This window comes from Mastomys coucha, unplaced genomic scaffold, assembly GCF_008632895.1.
Source record: "Mastomys coucha isolate ucsf_1 unplaced genomic scaffold, UCSF_Mcou_1 pScaffold3, whole genome shotgun sequence".
NCBI classification, from domain to species: domain Eukaryota; kingdom Metazoa; phylum Chordata; class Mammalia; order Rodentia; family Muridae; genus Mastomys; species Mastomys coucha.
In genome coordinates this window covers 71,858,347-71,868,067 of record NW_022196909.1, presented here as the reverse complement: position 1 = coordinate 71,868,067, position 9,721 = coordinate 71,858,347, and the positions used below count along the sequence as shown (strand labels likewise).

The 9,721-nt window shown below is 49.8% G+C and overlaps 1 protein-coding gene across 3 annotated transcripts in view; it reads left to right on the top strand.

The window, feature by feature from the left end:
* The window catches only part of Rfx2 (regulatory factor X2), a 58,547-nt gene that overhangs the window by 4,502 nt on the left and 44,324 nt on the right, over positions 1-9,721 (top strand). Inside the window, exon 2 of one of the 3 annotated variants that reach the window (XM_031347079.1) lies at positions 8,864-9,009. The exons of the other annotated variants lie outside the window; for them this stretch is intronic. The gene's annotated coding sequence lies outside the window, so the exon portion shown is untranslated. The remainder of the gene's footprint in view (positions 1-8,863; positions 9,010-9,721) is intronic. 3 annotated transcript variants of the gene reach the window in all.

The following is a 9,721-nucleotide window of genomic DNA, read 5'->3' as shown; positions in this document are numbered from 1 at the left end:
CCTTGAACTCAGAAATCCACCTGTCTCTGCCTCCTGAATGCTGGGATTAAAGGCGTGCGCCACCACTGCCCAGCTCACATATTTCTGAACTTGAACCACAATCCTCATCCTCCTCCCCAACTGCTGCTATGCTGATAGGTAGTCAATTAAGGTGTTCACACATTACTTCATCAGCGTTTACCTTACCTCAACTTATCATACACACACACACACACTCTAGGCTTGGTTTCCATGGTTACATTCATCCCTGGTTTCCTTATCTTGTTCCTTACAGCAATGGCAGGTTCTGCCACTCTTTCCAGCAACGGCAACTCTGGCTGCTTCTTTGGCCCTAGGGAATCCTGTGATTTCCTGCCAAAATGGCTGACTGGCCCCTGCTCCCTATAAACCCAGAGATTTCTGCTCTTGGGCTATGTGTCACAAGGACTCACTGATTAACTCAGGAAACATAATACACCCGTTAAAAATAGGTAGAGTGCTCCTAACCGCTGAGCCATCTCTGACTCCTCTTCTAGAGGTCCTGAGTTCAATTCCCAGCAACCACGTGGTGACTCACAATTGTCTGTGATGGGATCTGATGCCCTCTTCTGGTGTGTCTGAAGACAGCTATAGTGTACTCATAGAAATAAAATAAATCTTTTTTAAAAATAGAGTGGAGCTGGAGGGAGGGCTCGGGGTTAAGAGCACTGACTGGGCTTGTAGAGGACCTGGCTTTGGTTCCCAACTCCAACTAGCTCTACATCTTCAGGTGCAGAAGATCTGATACCCTCTTCTGATCTCCAAGGCACTCAGCATCCACATAATACATAAATATAAGCAGCAAAAAACAAAGTCCATACACACATTAACAAAATTAAAAATAGGTAGAATGTTGATGGGCTGGGACTCAGTGGGTCTGGCATATACAAAGCCCTGGGTTCTGTCCCCAGCACCGGGAAATGCTGAAACCAGGCATGTGGAGCATGCTTGTCATCCAGTCCATGGGAGGCAGAGGCAGAAGGATTAGGGGTTCAAGGTCATGTTTGGTTACATAATGAGTTGAAGGACAGTCTGGGCTACATGAGAACCCCACTGCCAAGATAGAGGGACATGTTGTGGCCCGACATTATTAAGTAATGAAGCTCAGATTTGCACGGAAAGGAAGTGCAAAGGCTCTGGGGTGGAGTGCTGTGTGGAATCCACTGGCACACTCAGGGCAGTGGAAGGGGGCGGAGAGATGGAGATGGAGCCATGAGAAGAGTTGGCAGGTGTGAGGTGGAGGTGTCCAGGAAGGCCTGCCCACGCCATTGGCTCATCAGATAGGTGCCGGTCAATATCCTGCACTGACTGAGTGCCCTCCTGTGACAGACAGGGCAGCCAGGAGAAGCAGACAACGTTCCCCTGAGGGTACAGAAGGCATTGTGCCCAAGGGCAAGGAGTAGTGGGAAGGTCGTCGGGGCTTCAGCAAACCTTAGACTGGCTACAGAGGGTGCTCGGGAGAAGGGCTGTGGCCATGTTTCCAGGAGTCTTCCAGAAGCTGTTGATGGCCAACTGCAAGGGCCCACAGCAGATGCAGGTAGACTTTGGAAGGTCTTGGACTAAGCAGGGGTTGCTAACCATGACTCTTGGGTCAAATCCCGTTGGTTATTTTTACATTGATTGGGGGGGGTGCCACTGGACACTGGGTTGGCCTTAGACTTGCCATGTAGCCAAAGATAACTCCTTCTGATCCTTCTGTTGTCACTTACTGAGTGCTGGGATGGCAGGCATACACTACCAGCCACCACACCTCATTTAGACAGCACCGGGGAAGGAACCCAGGACTCCTTGCATGATAGGCAATCGCTCTATCCACTGAATCCTGGGCCTCCAAACTTTCCCATGTTTTGAAGCAGTGGTAGATGAGCATCTGTGACAAAGAAGAATGTCACCATTAGGCTTGAACTATATCCGCCCAGCCCTCATGGTCTCCTGTCTTGCTGGCTGGAGGCCTCTGGGGTCAGAGGTTCTGGTGGCTGCACTGGAGGTTGCAGCTGCATTGGGGGAGGCGATAAACACCCACGTGTCTGTCCTCAGGGGTCTCAGGGGCCTGGGTGCTCACCACAGACCCTGAGGTCTGACATTCCTGGATGTCTGGCTTCAGGGCCAGGCAAGTTCTGTCAGTTCAGTGACCTCAGGGATCTGGAGGGGATGCGTTGGGAGCCAGCCAGCTGTGTGCTTGAGACACTGAAGGGACAGCAGTGAAGTAGGGAGCAGGGTGGGAGATGTCCCATAAGATCTGGGGTGTCCAAGCTAGAAGTCCTTCAGGGGTGTGTGTTGATGTGAATGAGGTTCCAGAAAGGGTGGGTCCTGAGAGGAAAGCAAGAGGAAGAGAAGCAGAGGAGGGGGCCGAGGAAGAAATCTACCTAGCTCATTAGCTGGCCTCTGTCATGGCAGCACACCAGCTAATGAAAAACACCTGTGTGGCCGGCCATGCAGCCATCTGCAGAGACCCCCTTCTTCCCAGATGACAGTTCTGCAGTCATTCAATACCAGCATCCAGCCGCTGCTGCCCACCTTCCTGTCTCTGTGGATCTGATGGTACTGGGACCTCCTGTGGGCAGCATTCCTTGGTATGTGGCCTTCTGTGTCTGGCTCATTTTAAATGAACAGTGTGTCCTTAAAGCCCCTCTTTGCTGGTGTGATGGCTCATCTTGGTTGTCAACTCCACTGCATCTAGAATTAACTAAGACCCACGCAGCTGAACGTATCTGTGAAGGATTCTTCTTGGTTGCATTATTTGAGGTCTGAAGACCCACCCTAAATTTGGGGCACACTTGTGCTCACAGCCCATATGAAAGGATGTTTGTGCTCTCTGTGTGCTCACCATAGCTCACTGGCAAGTTCTTCTATCCTGAGCCTTTCCTCTGATGATGTTAGAACCCAACATGGACTTGGGATCCGACAGCTCTCTAGGACCTCCATGACTGCAGCATGAGCTGGGACTGCTGAGCTGTCCAGTCTCACACAACAGCCTGTGAGCCTACTCCATTAATAAACCTGTGTGTGTGTGTGTGTGTGCGCGCGCGCGCGCGTGTCTCTGTGCGTGTCTGAGTGTGTGTACGTGTGTGTGCACATGTGTGTGTGCGCGCGCGCATGTGTGCATATGTGTGCGTGTGTGCGTTCCATCAGCTTCTGCCCCTCAGTGAACCCTGATGACAGGTCAGGTACCAGAATTTCCTTCATCCTGTAATACTTCATTGTGCCTTTCCATCCATCCATACACTCACCACCCATCTGTCCATCCACCCACTCACCACCCATCTGTCCATCCACCCACTCACCACCCATCTGTCCATCCACCCACTCACCACCATCCACCCATTCACCACCCATCTGTCCATCCACCCACTCACCACCCATCTGTCCATCCATCCACTCACCACCCATCTGTCCATCCACCCACTCACCACCCATCTGTCCATCCATCCGTGTACTCTGCTGCTGTTTTCATCTCTGCACATTGGATCACTTTGAACCGAGGCCTCTGAGGTGGAAGAAGCTGAAAGAGGCTGAGATGGCCTGAACACCAAGAAAACGAATGGTCAAGGAATGGTCAAGGCAGACAAACCTCAGGAAAGGAAGGGATTGTGTCCTAGAAAGACAAGGCAGCCGAGCTTGTGGCCTTGGTCTGACTCACTGTGGAAGTCACAGGCCAACACATGAAGCCCTTGTTAGTCAGGCTCCTCCTGTTGTCTTGTTCCCTGCAAGCTGTTTACCTCTGAGAAACATCCCACACTATCCAGATACAAGAGGTGGCTGTATCTTACAACATCTCTAAGGACATTCCATTACTGGGGTTTTGGGGGCTGGCTGGAAACTGCTGACCCATTGCCCTTGTTTCAGGCCAGGTGGAGGGGCAGTTTCTGACTAGCTGCCTGAAGCCTGGGTTTTTAGGCCTAGTCTCCTGAACTGCCAATTTGAAGCCTGTTATGGACTCAGCCTGGCCTTGTCACTCCCTAAGCTGCTCTCCTTCCTGGCACCTGGGCACCTGGCTCCACTCGCTTCCAGGCTTTCCTAGTATGCTTAGTGTGGCAGGAGGACAGTACCTCAGATCCACATGCATAGCAGAGGCTAGTGGAGAAGGGGAGTCAGGGAGTCCTCCACCCTGAGGATTGGGGGATCGAACCCACTCTGTGAAACTTAGTGGCAGGCACCTGTTGATGCTGAGTCGCTGTTACACCCACACCATGCACATGCCCAGGCAGCTAGGTATCTTCAAGCCCTGTGGCATGGTCAAAATTGTGATTGTTCTTCCAGAAAGTTTCCCAGATGTGAAGTCGTAGAACGGAATTATAGCCTCCTTTTGAAGGGCTGAGTGTGCAGTGTAAGATGTAAGCTCTCAGTTCTGTTTCACCCATGGCAGTACTCAGATTCGGCTCTTGGTCTTGTTTGGAAACTTCCAGAGATTTCAGTGTATTTAAAGCAGAGTGTGGGACAAATGCAGACCTTCATCAGGTAGAAGAGTTCTGCCATCTTCTGTCCTCACATCCAACCATCCATCCATCCCTAAACCGGGGGAAATTTCCTTTTGACTTTGAGGAAAAGGAAGTTGGAAGGAAAATCCCCAGTGTTGCAATTTTATTTATTATATCTTTCTCCTTTGTTTATTGAGATTATACTTTATTTTTAAACCTATTTTTGGTGTTTGTGTGGCAGTAGGGTCTCTCCCACCACCTCTGTCATATAGGACCCAGGGCTGGAACTCAGGCTTTAGGCTTAGCACCAAGCACCTTTACCCTTGAGCACTTTCTTGTCACAAAATATTTTCATTTTTGATGCCTTCCAACCACTTGAAAAAAAAAAGTGAAAACCCTCAGTAGCTAGTAGATGATGCAAAAACAAGCAGCAGTTGGCCAGATTTGTACAGTGACTGTCATTCCATGGCAACTGGCTGGCTAGTGGGGTCAGATGCTTGGATCAGCATTCATGGACTTTCTTAACTTCTGAGCCACATTCCAGGGGGAGCACCGTCCCTCCTTCCCTCCCCACTTCCCCCTCCTTCCCCCTGGGCAGGTCTCTTGTGTTTCAGGCTGGCTTCAAAGTCCCTATGTAACTGAGGCTGACCTTGAACCCCTGACACTCCTGCCTCTGTGCTGGGATAACTGGCATGAACCACCACAGTTAAGGGGTGCTGGGCAAGCACTCTACCGACTAAGGTCTCACCCCAGCCCAAAGAATTTTATTTAAATTCACTCTTTATGTACAGTTGAGGGCCTTTTTTTTACATTCACCAAGTTGTGTAAGCATTACCTCTATTTAATTCCTGAACATTGCATCACTCTCAACGAAACCTCATCTCCATCACCCCATTTTCCCAGCACCCATGAATCCACTTCCTGTCTCTGGGTTTCCCTACTCTGGACATCTGTCACCGAGCTCTACACCCTGTGTGACCTTTGGTGTCTGAGTCTTTCTCTGAGCCAATGTCCTTATGTCCTTAGAATCATAACAGGAGTCCATGGCTGAACTAATACTTAATACTGCCTTTGTTATTTTGCATGAAAAAAGGCTGCCTCTGGCGGTCCTCTGGGATCCTCTGCGGCCCTCTGCGACCCTCTGGCGGCCCTCTGCAGCCCTCCGCGGCCCTCTGGGACCCTCCGCGGCCCTCCCCCATCCCACCATCTGTTTCTGTCTCTGCTGCTGATTGTTCTCTTTCGTTGCTGCCTAAGTTTCTGCTTTGCAGATGTCCTAGGGAGCCCCGCAGCTCTGGGTTAGGAGGCAGGTTGTGGCACTCCCCGTGTCAGGAGGAGGCAGCTGGTTCTGAGGCTTCTTGCCTGTGACTGCCTTCTACTGCCCTTGACTGCAGGTGAGGTGACTCTTCTGTTGTCCTTGCCTGAAGCTGTACCTTTGCTTGAGAAGCTGTGGCCACAGTACCATTTCCATGCCCAACATACATGAGCGTGCACACTGCCCTCTCATCCTTTCCCTGTTCATCACCTCCCTGCAATTGCAATTTACAGTCTTGTAAATGTGTTCCAGAATGCCAGGTAACAGGCCCTTTGAAAACATGTGCCTTTGTACTGCAATGCCACCTTGAATCCTGAAGGCACCAGAGGAGGCCCTTGAACCCCTGCGCACTTCGCTGTGTCAGGTCTACCCCACCCACTCACGTCCTCCTGTGCCCGATGCAGCCACATTCCTCACCAGGAGCTGCACCCATGTTCCCTGCCAGGCTGGTTCCATAGCCACAAGTCTGTGCTTGTTGCCTTGACTACAGCAGGGCTCCTGGAGCAGCCAGGCTTCCTGTCCCTCCAAGGCCCCACAAGGGGTGGGTGTGTCCCCCACACACCACCAGGGAAGGTGCTCTGCTCCAGTCAGTGCAGTCTACATGCAGCCTACAGACCACGCTGTGGTCTGTCCACAGTGTCCTGTCATGTAACGTGGACCGCCAATGGCATCCGCGTGCTGCTGTCTGAGTCCAGGGTTCTATTCCAGAACCTCACCCTGGTTCTGTGCTTTCTGTTGTAGTTTGCCTTCTCTCTCTTTAATCAAACAGTTCGAAACAGAAACCCAGGCAAGACCTCACCCCAATGACAATATTTGCCCTAATGTCAACTTTTCTCTCATTTTCAAATACAATTGATAATTTTTTGAAAATGCAGTATGCTTCTGAGACACTGATCTTTTCAAATAGCTTTCCTTCTACCTCCCCCATTAATGTTCTAGAAACGTTTAGAATCTTCCAGAAACTTTTAGAATCTTCCCGAAACTTGTAAGATATTTTAGAAACTACCAGTTTCACACCCTGCCGCTCCCACGCTCTCTTGACTGCATTTGTCTGGGTTCCCGAACCCCAGCCTCATCTTGTTTCGGACTGTGCTGTGCAGTGCCAGCCTCTGCTCTCTGCTCCCTAGCCGTCCCCCTTGGAGTGGTCTATTTATGGGCCTTGCAGAAGCTAGTGTTGGCAGCAAAAGCCCAGGCTTTCTAAAACAGACCTTCCTCCTGCCACCCCTCCCGCCTGTGGGACCATCCCTGCAAAGCCCCTTGACTTGCTTGGTCCCCAAGTTCATTGCTGCAAAGGTCACAAAGATTTTGACTCTGAGTTTTTGTGCTGCCCAATTGTTTCTTGATCACAAGCGGATGTCCTTTCTCTGAGGAAAACAGCCACCCTGCACCAGGTGCACCTTTTGTTCTGACTGGGTATTCCTCAACACTTATTCTTTTATTTACAATAAATGGAAATAAAAATCATATAACATAGAGTTAATCTTAAAATTTTTATTACATTTATTTACTTCTGTGTGTGCACGTGCACATGTGCAGAGGTCAGAGGACAATTTATGGGGATCCGTTCTCTTCTACTATGTGGGTCCCTGGGATTGAACTCAGATCATCAGGCTCAGCAGCAAGCCCTTTATCCTCTGAGCCATCTCACTAGTCCTTATTTTGTTTTGTGATCTTCCTACTCCTCTCTGCTTTCAGATACTGAGGTGACAGGGATGCATTGCCACCCACCCTGAACTTCAGTCTACCTCCTACGGACCTCTTTACATAAAAATTAACTGTGCAGTCAAATTATTTAATTTTTGAGAGAACATTTGAAATACAACCAGGCAATTAACAGTGAATTAATAAGCCTGTTAATGTTTTGTGCTGTGGTGACTTTACAGTGAGTGTAATTACCTTCATTAAAGCCCATAGACGCCATTGCTTCCATTTCAGCTCGTGATTGATTACTCTTCTTTCACAAGCAGCCACCTTAGTCAGCTGCCCTATTGGATGCTATGATCCTGCTGGACTTCACACACAGGCCCAGGAGTGCTGCTATGTGGAAAAGCTGTTGAGCTGGGCCTGGTGGCACAGGCCAACCACCCCAGACAGTGGGAGTTTGAGGCAGGAGGATTGAAAGTTAAAGGCCAGCTTGGGCAGTTTGGTTAGATGTTGTTTCTTGAGGGAGCGTGGTCATGGGTGGAGCCCCTGCTCCAGAATCTCCCAGCGAGGGGTTGGGGTGTGGTCAGGGGTGGAGCCCTGTCTAGAACACCCAGTGAGGGGCTGGGGGCGTGGCCCGTGGGTGGAGCCCCCACATAGCATGCTCAAAGCTCTGCATTTACGCTCTATTGATTTTTTAGTGTTTTTTAAAAAGATTAATTTATTTATTTTATTTATATGAGTACACTGTAGCCGTCTTCAGACACACCAGAAGAGGGCATCAGATCCCATTACAGATGGTTGTGAGCCACCATGTGGTTGCTGGGAATTGAACTCCGGACCTCTAAGCAGTAGATGCTCTTAACCTCTGAGCCCTTTTTAGTGTTTTTTAAAGACAGGGATTCACTAGGTAGCCTTGGCTGTCCTGGGGTTCTCATTGTTGACCAAGCTGTCTTCATAAAAATTTCCCTGCCTTTGCCTCCTGAGTGCTAGGATTAAATACATGAGCCTGAGGCCCATATACATTTTTAAAAGTAATTTACCACAACCAGCAAAGTCACTTATCACCGAGACTGACATCACCAAGACTGACTACCTAGTGCACTTCCAGGGCCCGTGTGCTGGGAGCAGAGAACCAGTTCCCAAAGTTCTCCTCTTATGTCCACATATGTGCTGGGATATGAAAGCACACACATGCATACACAAAGTGTAATACAAAAACCAGATGTATTGGATTATATTTTACATATCACAAAGTTCACCCATTTGAAATATATTGCTTACTACACTTTTGTGACCATCAGCATTAATTTCAGAACATTTCATGATCTCCAAGGAAACTCCATCCTTGTGAGTTCACACTCCTCCTCCATCGCCCCCTCCATCCCCTTCTCCATCTCCTCCATCCCCTCCCCCATCGCCTCCTCCATCTCATTCTCTATCTTCCCCTCTCTGCCATCTGTTTTTTGCACAGCATGATTGTCATCTGATCTTCTGTGACCTTGGTGTTACCTGCCTTCTCAGCTGGGTAATCATGGCTCATACAAAAAGCATTTGGTGATGACATGAGCGCTGGGTTCCTTCCTTCAGCTCCTGGTGAATAAGGCACTAGGATTGAGAGTAAGTGTGAGAAGACACCGTCAGCATCAGGTCTCTCCCATGCTGTCCCACTGTTGAGTCCCAGCTGTTTGTCTGCCAATGGATGCCCCACGGTCTTCCTGTGCCCACTTCTTTACATAAACAGTGGATAAACCAGCAGCAGAGCCGAGCACCAGCTCCCTGGGCAGGGCTCCTGGGGGAGACACGAAGTTGTCCTGCTGTCCGTGGCAACCTAGACAAAACTCATACAGACCTTTAGGAGGAGGGGGTGACAAAAGCCAGGTCAGAGGCCTCCAGCCCCAAGTGAGCATTTGGCCAGTCTCGGGTCAGCCATGGTGTCACTGTGGTGCTGAGCGTTGACCTGGGACCTCACATACCAGGCAGGTCCCCAGCCCTGAGCGCGCCTAGCATTGTTGTCTCCCTACATAGCTCTGGCTGTCCTGGAACTCACTCTGTAGAACAGGCTGACTTTGAACTCAAAGAGATCCCCCTCCCACTGCCTCCTGAATGCTGAGATTAGAGACATGTGTCACCATGCCTGGCTATGTAAAATCTTAAATGTGAGCTTTTACATGGTTAATGCAAGAAGACGTAATGGGCATGGTGCACACACTAGTCACCCCAGCATTTGGGAGGTGAAGTCAGGAGAGTAAGATGTTCAAGGTTATCCTTGGCCACATAGAGAGTTTGAGGCCAGCCTGTGCTATTGACACCATCTCAACACAAAAACAAA